General features: G+C 41.3%; 1 long non-coding RNA gene across 2 annotated transcripts in view; it reads left to right on the top strand.

The window, feature by feature from the left end:
• LOC108449626 overlaps positions 1-9,341 on the top strand; it is a 43,146-nt gene extending 33,805 nt beyond the window's left edge. For both annotated transcript variants that reach the window (XR_001865861.1, XR_001865860.1), the window contains exon 2: positions 1,391-9,341. This is a non-coding gene — a long non-coding RNA (uncharacterized LOC108449626). The remainder of the gene's footprint in view (positions 1-1,390) is intronic.
• Positions 9,342-13,383: the final 4,042 nt, after the last annotated feature.

Raw genomic sequence — 13,383 nt, 5'->3', positions numbered from 1 at the left:
TCCATGTTACTCCAACGGAAAGCAGTAGTGGCAGCAGTATGAGGAGCAAAACAGGTCAGAAGTAGGAGCACCAAGCAAAATAACAGCTATTTTATACAAATCTTTGGATTTTCTAGGTTTCCTCTAAGACCTTGGTAAAATAAAGTGGAATCAGCTATTTCATGCATTAGGAACACGATTTGCCTGATGGTTGATAGGTACAATGTGGACATTTACACAGGAGTGAATCACTGTAAATTGTTTGTAGAGCCAATGGGCATCTAGTCGGTCTAATTAACATGAACTATGGAGTTACTGTTCTTTGCTTTAAGCAGATTTTAAAGATAGGTCAAGTGAATTCCATGCTAATGGTTCTCATTGCTTTCCACTGCCAGCATGGGTGACAAAAGTCAGCTGTAGTGAGGTGAGAGGAGCCTGATTCCAGGTACTAAAATGTGAAACATAACAGACCGATCTTCACCTTGATAAGGGAAACCTTGGGTCATTGCAACCTTGGCAGTGAGACCTTGGTGCTCTACATCATGTATGAAAGCAACTCACCTCTTCTTGCTTTGTTAATGATGGGACTCAGAAGGCTTTTTACTGGTGTGCTGGATATAGACTTCATGTCACCTGACTTCAGACAATTCAGTATGATGAGCAGTGACAGTAATGTCAGTCATCTTCAGCTGTCTTGAAGTCATTGCAGAGAAATAGATGTCTCCAAATGATGGTTTACTTGATGTATCTTTTACACAACCTATTTCAAGATTAGATGACTCATTTTCCAGGGGTGGTTTATTCTCCATATAAACAATAAGGATAGTAGATATCCAACACAAACATGTATTTCTGATTTTGATAAACATAAGGAAGGGCAGACTGATTTCGTCCACTGTCTCATTGTCTCCACGATTTGCTGCGACCATTTCAGACCTGATTCTGCATAGTATTTTTGTAGAACCATGGAATAGTTTAGTTTGGAAGAGATCTTAAAAAGTCATCTACTTCAACCACCGTCTCTGCAATGAGCAGAAACTAGATCAGGCTACACCAGGCTACTTATTCAACTAGATCAGGCTACTTATTTTACTTGAAGATGTTCATCCCATAATATTTATGTTCTACTACTCTTCTTCTCACCTATGCTCTCTCTTTTTTACTTTTTGTCTTTGCTGTAAGTACAGATTTTAGTAATGAATAATCCCTCTTTACCTATGAGGTTACTTTCCCAAGGAGAGCAAGAATTACACTGAAGCTGAGCTAAATTTCTGACTGTTGTGGAGATGGAAGAACTGAAGATAAGAACTTTTCTACAGGGGACATAATTTCTTGCACAAAAAAAAAAATCATTCTGCAAGGGCAACTAGTCACGTACATGGTTTTCTTTTTTTTTTGTTTTGTTTTGCAGAAGGGGAATTATTGTTTTCAAAGAAGATGAAATTCTCAGAAAGAATAAGAATCAGATTAATAACCCTTTCTCCAGTTACGAAGAATTTCTGCAATCTCCACCCAAGACCTCTTCACAAGATGAACAACTCCTTATAAAGTAGAATAATAGAGTCATTTAGTTTGAAAATGACCCTTAAGATCATCGAGTCCAACCATTAACCCAGTGCTGACAAATCCACCACTAAACCATGTCCCTGAGTGCCACATATATATACGTCTTCTCAATACCTCCAGGAACTGTGATTGCACAACTTCTCTGGCAGCCCGTTCCAATGCTTGACAACTCTGTCAGTGAAGATTTTTCTTCCTAATATCCAATCCAATCAACCTAATATCCTCCCCTGGCACAATTTGAGGCCATCTCCTCTTGTTCTATTGCTTGTTACTTGGGAGAAGAGACCTGAGAAAGTGACAGTCAAAACGGAAAAGAAGAAGCCAGAGGCTTCTGCTAAAGCATAATGCAAAGATCCAAATCCTGCAGGTTATTTACTCCAACAGGCAGCTGTTTTATTGCTGGAATGTCTGAGCTGGTATATCTTAAAGGACATTGTACAATCTGCTGATACTGGCCCTCTTCATTACACAGTGTGTGCAAATCTTATGACAGCTCCCATTAGGACTGATACAGTGCCTGGACAAGATGATGATGATGACAACTCCATGGTGAAGCAAACCAAGCCCAGAGAACTGCTGTGGAAACTTGCTCTCCGATGCAGTCTCTCCCCCAGAGAGTGGCACAGGTACAGGCACAGGCCTACCCAGCCACCCTAGAGACGGCACCCAGGGATCAGACGGCACCCACGGATCAGACGGGTTTGACGTCCACACCGCAGCCACAGTCGTCTTAGACTCTAGCGGTATTTATAAGGTTCCCTTGGATGCATATGGACCCTTAGCCCAGGGATCCAGTGCAATGCTGGTGGGAAAACCTGACGTTGCCCATCAAGGAATCTTGCTGCACAATTCCTGCCTGCTGGATCTTCTCTCCTCCTCCTCCCTATGGCTGTGGGACATGGTGATATACCATAGGAACCAGGCCTGTGGTAATAGAAACTTAGGGATCCAAAGGGTTTGTCAAAGGATTGGTAGTAAATCAGTATTTCTCATTATCCTTCCCAGAAGTCATTGCAAATGACTACTCCCAGTGTCAAAAGCCAGGAAGCCATGAATGCTGGTCTGCCTGAGGTAATTTTTAAATTGAAGGTGGAGGTGGAGCATGGGCAATGTTCCACCATTCTCAGCTCAGTGGTAGGGTTTTTTGTTTGTTTTGTTTTGTTTCACTGTTTGTAGGTAACGTTTGTAGACAATACAGCCTGCTATTCCAGATTTTCCAACATATTTGAACACTCAAGAATAGACAAAAGCATAGATAGCACTCACTGCAAAGTGTCTCAGATACGTATTTATCTATTTGGAGCCTTAACATAGCTAATTATGATACCTAGCAGAAGCAGCATGACTCAGGTGGAGCAAGTTGCCCAGAACCAGCAGCAGGGCATGTGTGACTCAGCTGTCAACAGATGATACTAGCATTCATGTAGAACTTATCATCATACTGCTGTCCACGACTTTATGAAGAACATGGGTCAGCATTATACCTGGAATTCCAGAGGAGCAGACTGGAGGTCCCATCAGATTTCAAGCAGGAGGTTTTACTCGAATGTTTCAAGAGTGAACTGTAACTTGCAGAGAATAAGCACAGCTTCCTCAGTAAACCACAAGTCTTAATACATTTGCTGAAGCACCTTCTCTTATCTTTCTCATAACATACCGAATGATTATGAAAATAAAGTTATGGGATAGTACATGATTACCTAATACGGGGTCTTAATGTGTATTTAATTGGTACACAAAAGGACACAAACCTCTTGGTTAAAATTAAATTTTTCAGTTAAACCACTCAAGTGGTGGCAAGAACTCAGTGATCACCAATCAACCACACTATACAGGAAATGAAATGCATAAAATTGTGGCACTTTTTTTCTTTCTGCTGAAGTGAAAGTAATAGCAAGATATCAGCTATAGGCATAACCAGTTATATCATACTGGAGGCTAACTAAGCAATCAGGTCAAATGACTTCATGCTGCAACACTGAACACGTAAGTTGTAGACAAGACTGACTGTGATGGTGATGAAAGTTGTGTTTTTGCATGTGTCCTCATGCACACACACACACACTTTCCCTTTCTGATGGGCCATGTGGTTTGCCCTAAGATAAGAACACTAGGTGAGTATTTCAGGATGAACTGTCTGGATACCCACATAACCAATGCATTCTAGAGATTTGTGATTGAGAGATTTGTGACTGGCTTTGGTGCACATCAGCCTTCTAAGGTTATATAATGCTGCTGGAGACTGGGGCAACTGAGCAAACTGGTCTTCTGAAGCTGCAGGCAGCTTCTGGATAGATCCCCACCTCTGGCAGGGACACCTGCAGAGTATGTCCAGCATGAAAATGGGAAACACTTGTTGTAGCCGCTGAGCCAGCAACTGAGGGGTCAAGGAGCCCTGAAATAGCTGGGGCCTGCTGATGGACCAATTCCAAGGTTTAAGAACACCCCCAACCTCATGGTGAGAGAGGAAAAGCTTCTCCTGTCAGACTTCGTGGCGCCATGCAGACTTTGTCTGTTTGATTGACTTGTTACCCTACTCGTCCCCAGACCTTCCCCACTGGCCCCATTCCCTAGTCCCGCCTTTGTACCGCCCCCGTGCCCTCAGACCATTGGTTCTGATGCTCTCCCTGCTCCAGTACAAAAACCCTGGACCCTGTAGGGTCCGCTCTCTTTCGTCTCTGGTTCCATTTGCGGCAGGATGCATGAACCATCATGTGTGGAATACCAGACGGGAGACCCCTCCTGACTCTTTGCCTCTGGTAACACGTGAGCTATCCAGCTTGAGTGCATGTGTGAGAATCCACGCCTAGCAGCCGCGCAGGTGGAAGGAGTCAGCTTGCTGGAGGGCTGTACTGCACCCACTGGAACGATCCCATGGCCAGGGATGTTTCAGGAAAACGCAGCTACCTTTCACGAACCGCACACAGTGTGTTAAACACTCGCTTTTGGACTGGTGAGTAAAAAGCACTAATACCTGGTCAAATATGGAGATAAAATCCTAAAGTAGCTAGATAGGTGTTTTTTTGTTTTGTAATTCTGAATCTGCAAGGCCAAAAACATTAAACCTGTACGTTTCTAGCTGGATCTTCTTATATTATAACCCTTTAGACATAAGGTGTTGATCAAATCTGAGACTAAATGGATCTAGACACACCTAGGCATGAAATTGAGAAAGCAAGGGGGTCTCAGTGAAGCTTGTGACACAACAACCTACTGCTACCATAATCCTTTCTAATACTTGATAGAGCTGTTGTTTAGATACAGCATTGGCAATATTTAGATATGGTATTAGCAAAAACCTAATATTAATCATCCACAAAATCACTGTGTCCTACTTCTCACACCTGGCCAAGGGCCTTCTCTTGACTATTCTGCCACAGTGACAAGATCTTTTACATAAAGATTCTTCTCTGTTAAAAACTGACATTTCTGGAGATATTTAAAGTTCTGATTGAAGATTTGCTTTTAAGAAATTATGGACCAGCCAGTCTTAAGATGCCTACAGATTAAACCAGCAAAGAATCTTGAAGGCTGATACATGGAAAGAAGTCTGAGCCAGTAGGATTTGTACTATAGCTAGACCTGCAAATGTTCTGTTCTGATTGCATTAAGATGTCTTTTGAAGTCTGGTCTACTCTGGGATTTTACTGCCATATCTTAACATAACTCATCTTATATAAATCAAAATAGAAGTCATTGCTTTCACATGAAGATTTATGGTCACTAAGTCCTGGGAACGAGAACCACAAGCAACAACGACCACTTGAAAAAGTTGAAATGTTACAAAGGAGATGATTTTTTTTCCAATTGGATGATAACCAGAGATCTGCTCATATTCATTCAAATCCTTCTCAGAAGTATTTCTTCCCTTTTGACTGGCCCACACAACTCATCAGAAACTCTACAAAACAGGCTTCTTATTGCTTGCCCAATCAGTTCCCAAAGCTGAAAGATCCCAAGGAAGGAGACAGAGAAAGTGACTACTGCATGCAGTGACAGACCCTAGCCTTAATTAAGATCTTCATCATATGAATCAATGATCTGATGCAGAGGCCAGTCAACTGATTAAATCAGTAATCCTCCCAGGAAGACCAGTTTCAACAGCCTGGGCTGTTCCTCTTATCAAAGACACTCTTCTGAAAGGCACCACACACAGCTCATTGGTTGCTGCAGGGAAGGCTCCAGTCTCACAGGCTCTCCTTTGCTCCCCAAGATCATTACAATTCTCACTGAATCCTGTGCTTTACTGTGGTGGCTACCATGTGAAGTGATGGCCTCTGATCTGGGCATTCACAGATCTCTCTGGTCACAGCAGTTTGAACACAAACCACCTGTATGGACCTTCTCTTTGACTTAGTCCAGACACAGGAAGCACGAGGCTGAGCTAAAGGACATCCCATTTAGGTAATGCAACCAACAAGAACCAAGGAGGCTTGCGCATATTTGGGGAGGGCTTCTTGATTTACCGAAGTGATGGCAGGGGAAGATAACTCTGTCTGCAAAGTAGTCCTGTTGCCATAGTCACTATTGGTGCTGACACTCTTGTAATCGCTCTCAGAGCAGGAATTTCTGGGTATATAAGTAACAAAAATATGTGTGGCCTGATTCTCCTATGGCTTTCACCAAAGCCACTGCCACTATCATCATGCATTATTTCACATTGATGAAAAGTGTAGGAGGAGAATTAGACCCAAAAACAGAGAGTGTGATAAATGCATCAAAATTTTTCAGGCACTGAATCTTTTAGTAAATACCACTAAGCAAATATAAAGCTCTTAGAAAATTAGAGTCAGAGAACAAAGCAAAAATTTGCAGCTGGAAAAGACGTGTGGTAGCACCATGGGAAAAGTGTAACTACTGTCAAATGGCACACTCTTCAGTAATGGGTCTCCACCCGTTTATGGGAGAAGAGGACTGGGCCCAACATCTTGGTCCCTATTCAGCTCAAGCTTCCTCTCACAAACTTTCAGCACCCCAGTTATGCTGGTTCAAGAAAACTGATACTTCCGAACATGAAGGATTCATTGAACGTAGGAGGAGGGAGAAGAAACTTGTCTTTTCTTTCATTTGTTTCCCCCAGTTGCATGCTTTGATACTTTGCCCTGGAAAGACACATTTTATGAAAGAATTTTACAGATGCTCCTATTGCTTAGAAGATCCTACAATTCATTTTACTAGCAGCAACCATGAGCGACCGGCTCAATTTCCTACAAGAAGCTGGCAGCAGACATTCCAACAGCAACAGCCTTTCTCAGGGACCAATACAGATGAAAGAACTGTCTTATTAAACACATTCCTTGCCTAATTGTAAAATGGACAAATAAAAGTGAACTAGGGAAAAAAAAAGAAACCAGTTTCAACAACTGTGCTCAGATTGGCAGTTCTCAGAGAGAAAGACTACAGTGCTACTTCACCAAATTCTGACTGATCTGATGATTTGTAGCTCCCATGACATATCAAGAGGCAGTTTAGGCATTTGTAGATTTATACTCTTTTAGTCAGTTACAAATCACAAAGGAGCTTTCATACATTAAAGAAAACATTAAAGCAAGGGACTGACGTCACTCTAGCACAGTTTTGGAATCAGAATCATGCCAAAGTGTATTTCACGTTCATAGAACTCTCAAATTTGTCTTAGATGATAGTCTGATAAACAAGTGTGGAAAGCATGCGTACACAACACATAATTTGACACAACAGGAGTAGTCACAACTAGAGGCCTGTGTTCAAAGACACCAAAAGAACCAACCACTAGTTTGGACCCCACCAGTCTCTGGACAGATTTGCAGAGCTTTCTGTATATGCTTGGAGTAAAAATTCATATGTAGCTTCATCTGAAAGAAGTCTAGGTCACACACTCCAAAATCTCCATAAAACTAAATCAACACATATAAACAGGACAAAGATACACTGCTTCTCTGAATCAGATCATGTGTGTAGACACAGACAGAGGAGTTTGGGGAGAGCTAACAGTAATTAATAATGGTTCACCATCAACCTGAAGACAGTATTGAATGGAGATCCATGAAAAGCTCTTCTGGGTTCGTAGATGTTTGATATTTTCATTAACAGCTTATATGAAGAAACAGATAGGATGCTTATTTAATTAGTCAATGACACAAAAGAGGAGAGATCTACAAGTGTGCTGGATGTCTACCAACTGGAGAATTGAGCTGAAAAAAATAGCCCGAAATTCATGAAGGACACCTAATTGAATTCATTATCTACATCAATATAGAACATGGACCTACTGGGTTAGCACCAGTCCATTAACAAGAGTTATAGGAAGACAGTGTGTCAGAAGTCTGCCAGTTTTGGTAAGAGATAAAAACATAAAGCTTTCATAAGATCTGATGGCCATTTCTTTGGCCCTTATCTATGATAATCTATTTGGGGAGCTGTGTGGGGCCATAAAATGTGTGAAGAATTGATGTGTAAAATGCCTTACATGCCTGAAGCAGAGCTATTAACGAAGAAAAATGCAAGTGATTTATTAATATCTAGCATAAAAATTTGAGTTCTAATGTGACAGTACAAATTTATAAGCTGTGTTCGCATTTAAGAGAGAAAGTGCAAAAAGTGATTGTTCTTAAAACCCAGTTACTTTCTGTTTAAATGGGGGTTTCCTTTGTGAAAATTTTAGAATTTTCATGAGAAATAACAAGCACTTTTTCTTAGCAGGAGCTGTGAATAAACTTTTATACAAACAATGCCAGTTTCTTTGTACATAATAAACAAATTTTTTTTTCCCCATGCCCTAGCAGACAGTTTTGGTCTGCTAGGGCATGAAGAGAATGAATTCAGGCGAACCAAGAATACAGCAGTTTGAATTGACAGGATACAAGCGGCTGTATTGGAAAAAAGCTGAGTGCAAAATACTAAAATCAACATTTATATATCTTGTTAAGTTGGGTGATGCACATCACCAAAATGCCAAAATTTCTTCTGGCAATTTACTTAAGAGTTACACTTCAGCTTTTTGAGATGTCTGATTTAGCCATGTAATTTCTAGATACCTAAATTAGAACAGATTAATTCCACTTAATGTTACTGCTTACCAAAGCTGTATTTTGTTATGATTGCCGCCATGCAAACTATAGTTAATATTGCAAACAAAATGCAACAGAACCCTTCCCCGGGCACTAAGATCAGGATCCAGAAACCCCTTTGGGGGTCACCCAAGTAGGTGCTGGCCTTCAGACCACATTTGGGGTGATGGTGGCATCGGTGCATTCAGAGGCAAATGGTGGCACAAGTGCAGGTCCGTGTGGACCAGGGGCAACCCAGCTACAGCAGTGCAGAGTTCAGTGCACCCTGTTCACTGAAGCAAGAGCCCCTCTGCCCAAGGGTTTGGCACTCTGGGATCAGGGTTAGTTTCAGCAGGTGTTGAGCCCAGACAAGAGCTCTTTGAGACCACTAGGAAGGCTCAGCCCTTTTCTCTCCAGTGTAGCTTTTAATCTGAGGGTCTCAACTTTGGTCAGGGTGTAGATGCTAAAAAGGCTGGCAGAGAAATTTTTCCAGATTTTTACAGCTTCTTGTGAAAGTCTCCGTTCTCACACAAACTAGCTGAGAAATGGTTTGCTATTTTGTAAACTATTTTGCAGGTGCAGGTTGTTGGGGAATACTGCGGATATTGTTTTGGTTCACTGAGAATAATATTTTGAAATGGGTGTCATAGCATGCAGCCAATCAGTCTGAGAGGTGGCTGACTGATGAGCCAATCATGTCATTTCTCTATTGCAAACTAAGTTATATAAACGAGTCTGTAATTAATTAAATAATCCCATTTTATCCTGGACTTGAATTCTGTGTCATTCTTCTTGCCATCCCTGCGGACAACAGCTACATCAGGGTGGCTGCATTGTAGTTGTGTCCAGTCCTGGCCAGTGTATCCTGGTGATTTACACCTTAACCCTCATGCCCTGAGCTGATTCTCTGGCTTGACCATAGACCTGCCTCACAGTTTGACCAACAGACTGTGTCCAACCCTGGCAGTTGCATCCAAGCACAGAGTGATCCTACCACTGACTTGCTGACCTGTTGCTGACGTGACCTGCTTGCTTGACCTTGGACCTTCCATGTCACTGGGGGCTTCTCTGGCAGTCTGGACTCTTTCTTGTCGGAAGGTGTTGTCATAAATCATGCTCTGCTTGCCATGTTCAGGTGCCTAAGGACAGCATCCTTGTTCATGAGGACACCGTCTGTGTTTACCACCCTCAGCTCCCGGCCCCCCTTCCTGCCAAAACTTGTGATAATGTGTTTTGCATGCTACTGAGGTTAAAACCACATCTATGGGCAGACTCAGAGAAGCAGGATGAAGTCCTCATGGTTAGGTTGGAGAACATATAAAACAAAGCACATTGAGATTATGGAAAAAGCCAAGTCTGGTGAAAATTTAGGGTAATTTTTGCATGAAAAGTTCAGGGTTGCAAATATCACCTTCAGATGAGCATGAATTCCATTTTAATTCATCTCTTTTTCAGAAGTTATATTTAATGTGACACAGAATTGGAATAGATAGGTGGACTGGACTATAGGTGAGTATCTCCTAATTTTTCCTCAAGCTTCACTTCTCTCACAAGCCCCTCTGATGCAGGGCAGAAGGACTTCTGCACTGGAAAAAGATGACACTTTCAATAAATAAGTTCTATATGTAGTGTAAATTGCCATTTGTTTACAGCTGATTTCCCAGCCGTGATCTGAAAATCATCAGCCCAGAAGAGAACTCTCCTAACACTAAAAAGAATGGAAGACATTCAGTTAAACAGTGAAAGGAGGGTGTTTGAAGGAAAATGGATGGTTCCTAAGGGGATTTTCCTCTCTGTATGAAGTAGTTGACCAGATGAGAATGGAGATAAGTCAACTATAAAGCTATAGGTTTATCTCATTCCTATAGTTACATTTTCTTTGAACAATGCAAGTTGGCATTGCCAACTTTATGTGGTGAATAAAAAAACTCCCCCACAACCCTCTGTACTTGTCAGTGCTGACAGGTCTATTGCATCTCCTGATTCCCTGTGTACTAATGCTGGGTAAGTATGAATTCAATATACCATAGCATAGTTTCTACCTAGCTAGTAGTTTCTAGGCTTCTTTGAACTGAAACTTCTGAAAGCTTTCCTGTTTGAAGTGAATGAATGAGAAGGCATGAATCACTTTTTGTTCTGTTTTCTGACTTCTCAGACTATTCTCAGTGTGCCTTCTCCACAAGTTTTACTCATTTAGGCACTTCAGCACACAGAGTGCTAAATGAAGAAGGAAAACTCAGACAAGCTGATCTTTTACTTTGTACCTCCCAAGTTACAACTATGTTCAACCTACTGTGGAAAACATCAAAACCAGATTTTTATTAAACAATCTGATTTTAAACGTAAGATTTAATGGTGAAATAGGCAAATGCTTGTGAACAACCACTTGTCTCTTATCTGAAGTAAGATACCTAAATACTAGAAGATATTTGACTATGTCAGCCTTTCATGTTTTGCCAGCAAGCAAGAAGAGAAAGGTGCTCTGAAAGGTAGCCAGATTTCCCCAAACTGCTAATGGGGCAGCATCTGTTCACTACACTTTCATTTCTGTTTCCTGGTATTATTAATGTATGTCGCTTAGCTTCTAAGTAGTTCTAAGAACAAATGTTACTGAGGCTGGCATGGAATTGTTAATATTTAACATAATTTTTGATAATAAATTATTATTGTCTCCATCTGGGTCTGTGGCTCACACACATGCACGCGCAAACGCACGGCTAGCTTCAGTAATACTGTGGGTAGCAAAGAGGCAGGAAGGTTCTTTGCGTGGGTTCCAACAGGAGCATTTATTGCTTCTACACTGTCAAAGGTTCCAGACGAAAGACAAGAACAACACCGAACTCAGGGTTTTTTATCTGGGGCTGGGGAAAAGGCGGGACTAGGGAACAGGGACCAGTGGGGAAGCTCTGGGGGAGTGATGAGGGGTAGAGGCCAGCAGCCAACTGGGAATTCAAACTGGGATAGATTAACATAACAGAACAAGCATCCTGGGACAAGCCTTTCTGATCAGCCTAACCTAAAGTGGTTCTTTTGGTACTAGGGACTTGTCTGACTGAGAACTCTCTGTCCCTTGTAACATGGGTTCACTGGCCACCACAATAAATTATCATTGAGACAGCAAAAGCCTTCACAACAGCTAGTCTGTCTCTTCCCTCTGAAGTCACCACTGAAAGGTGTGTTCTCTAGAAAGAGATTTGGACCAAGAATCTAACCATATTGTCCTTTAGAAATTAATCAATAGAAATTAATCAAATTTGGGTTTAATCTACAGCCAAACTTGAGCCCTTGACTAGAGAAAGAACTAAAGAAGTTTTTCCTTGCTAGGCCATATATAGCCTATAGGAATATCCTTATATCATGCCTGCTGGAGCTGTGCAGTAGATGAACTTATTAGACGTTCTAGAAAGTTGAACGAAATTAAGGCCTTGTGTTAATGGGCAAATGACCCAAGCCCAAATTATGTGTTTGGTTTGCCCGCTCTTTGAGTTGGGTGTTGAGTTTAGTTCCTCTACTTTTCCTGTTGATTCTCTGGGATCATTTAAGCAGAATTACAGGCCACTGAATTTCACCTATGTCAAGGAGGCAGGAGGAAGAGGATGTTTCAAATACTTTTAATGTTTGATTTTGTTCAGCTGAAAGCAGTAGATCTTGACACAGCTTCTGTTCTGAGAAACTCTGGAGGATCAAGTTACGCTTGATGAGTCAAACTCAGCTATTAGGGATTGTGACAAATTCTTGTCAATTTTCTCAGGCATGCTCTGAGAGCAGAAAGGATAAAGTTGCCCCCCAGTTCACAGTCAAGGGACACTTAGGAATAGAACTCTAAGTTGCTTCTGGCACATTTTGAGTTGCAAACCATATGACACACCTAGAGCAAGAGGACAAGTTCTGCACATTAGGTGCATCACCCAATACACCCAGCAACTGACACCATGCAGGCTGAGCATGAGAGAACAATTCTAAAGTAACTGGGGTCAGTTCAAATGAAGAGATGTATTAAAAGAGAAATTCTGTTGCCTTATATTTCAGGTAGCACAAGTAACTGAGGTATTTGTTTTAATTTTTACAATCATCTTTCTAAACACAGGCTTCATTTTGCTTTTAAATATGGTAGAAGTAAAGGGATTAACTATTCATCCTTAATTTTGAGGCCCAGAGGGATTACCCTTTAATGAAGGGACAATGAATACACACTATATGTGGTCCAGGACACCTGTGGTGACAGGTAACAACTAGTATTATTTGCTGCCTGGTGAAAAGGACGTGAAGAAGGAAGCAGAATTACATCACTGTAGCAGGGCATCTCACCCCCCACCAGAACTTATCTGTTGTTTGTTAACCAGCCAGATAAGACAAACAGGGCAAGATGTCTTGTAATGAGTTATTTTGTGCCATGGGGTTAACATTTGGCTGGCATCTCCCACCTGCCAATAAACATCTTACTGTTAAGTGAGATCTGGAAAGACAAGCTGGATTTTTGACTGAAAAACACTTACTTTGCACCAAGATTTCACAAAGCAGAAATCTTCCATACATTTCCCTGGAAATGTGTGGAGTTTCTCCCATGAGTAGAGATGTCTGCTTTGTGGTTACTGCCCAGGGATTAAGTGAAGAAAACTGTGCACATTGTCATGGTTTCAGTGACAAGTTACATTCAGCTCCTAATCAATACTATTTCTTTTGCTAGCTCTAATAGAGGTACCTTGATATTGTCCACTGTTTTATGTTACACTGTAATCTACTTGTATTTCTTTTTAGTTTTATACTGGGTAGTAAATAATTCTGATTAAGATCTTTCATCTGTTCTCTC

This window comes from Corvus brachyrhynchos, unplaced genomic scaffold (genome assembly GCF_000691975.1).
Source record: "Corvus brachyrhynchos isolate BGI_N302 unplaced genomic scaffold, ASM69197v1 scaffold409, whole genome shotgun sequence".
NCBI classification, from domain to species: domain Eukaryota; kingdom Metazoa; phylum Chordata; class Aves; order Passeriformes; family Corvidae; genus Corvus; species Corvus brachyrhynchos.
This window is presented reverse-complemented; position numbering and strand designations above follow the sequence as displayed.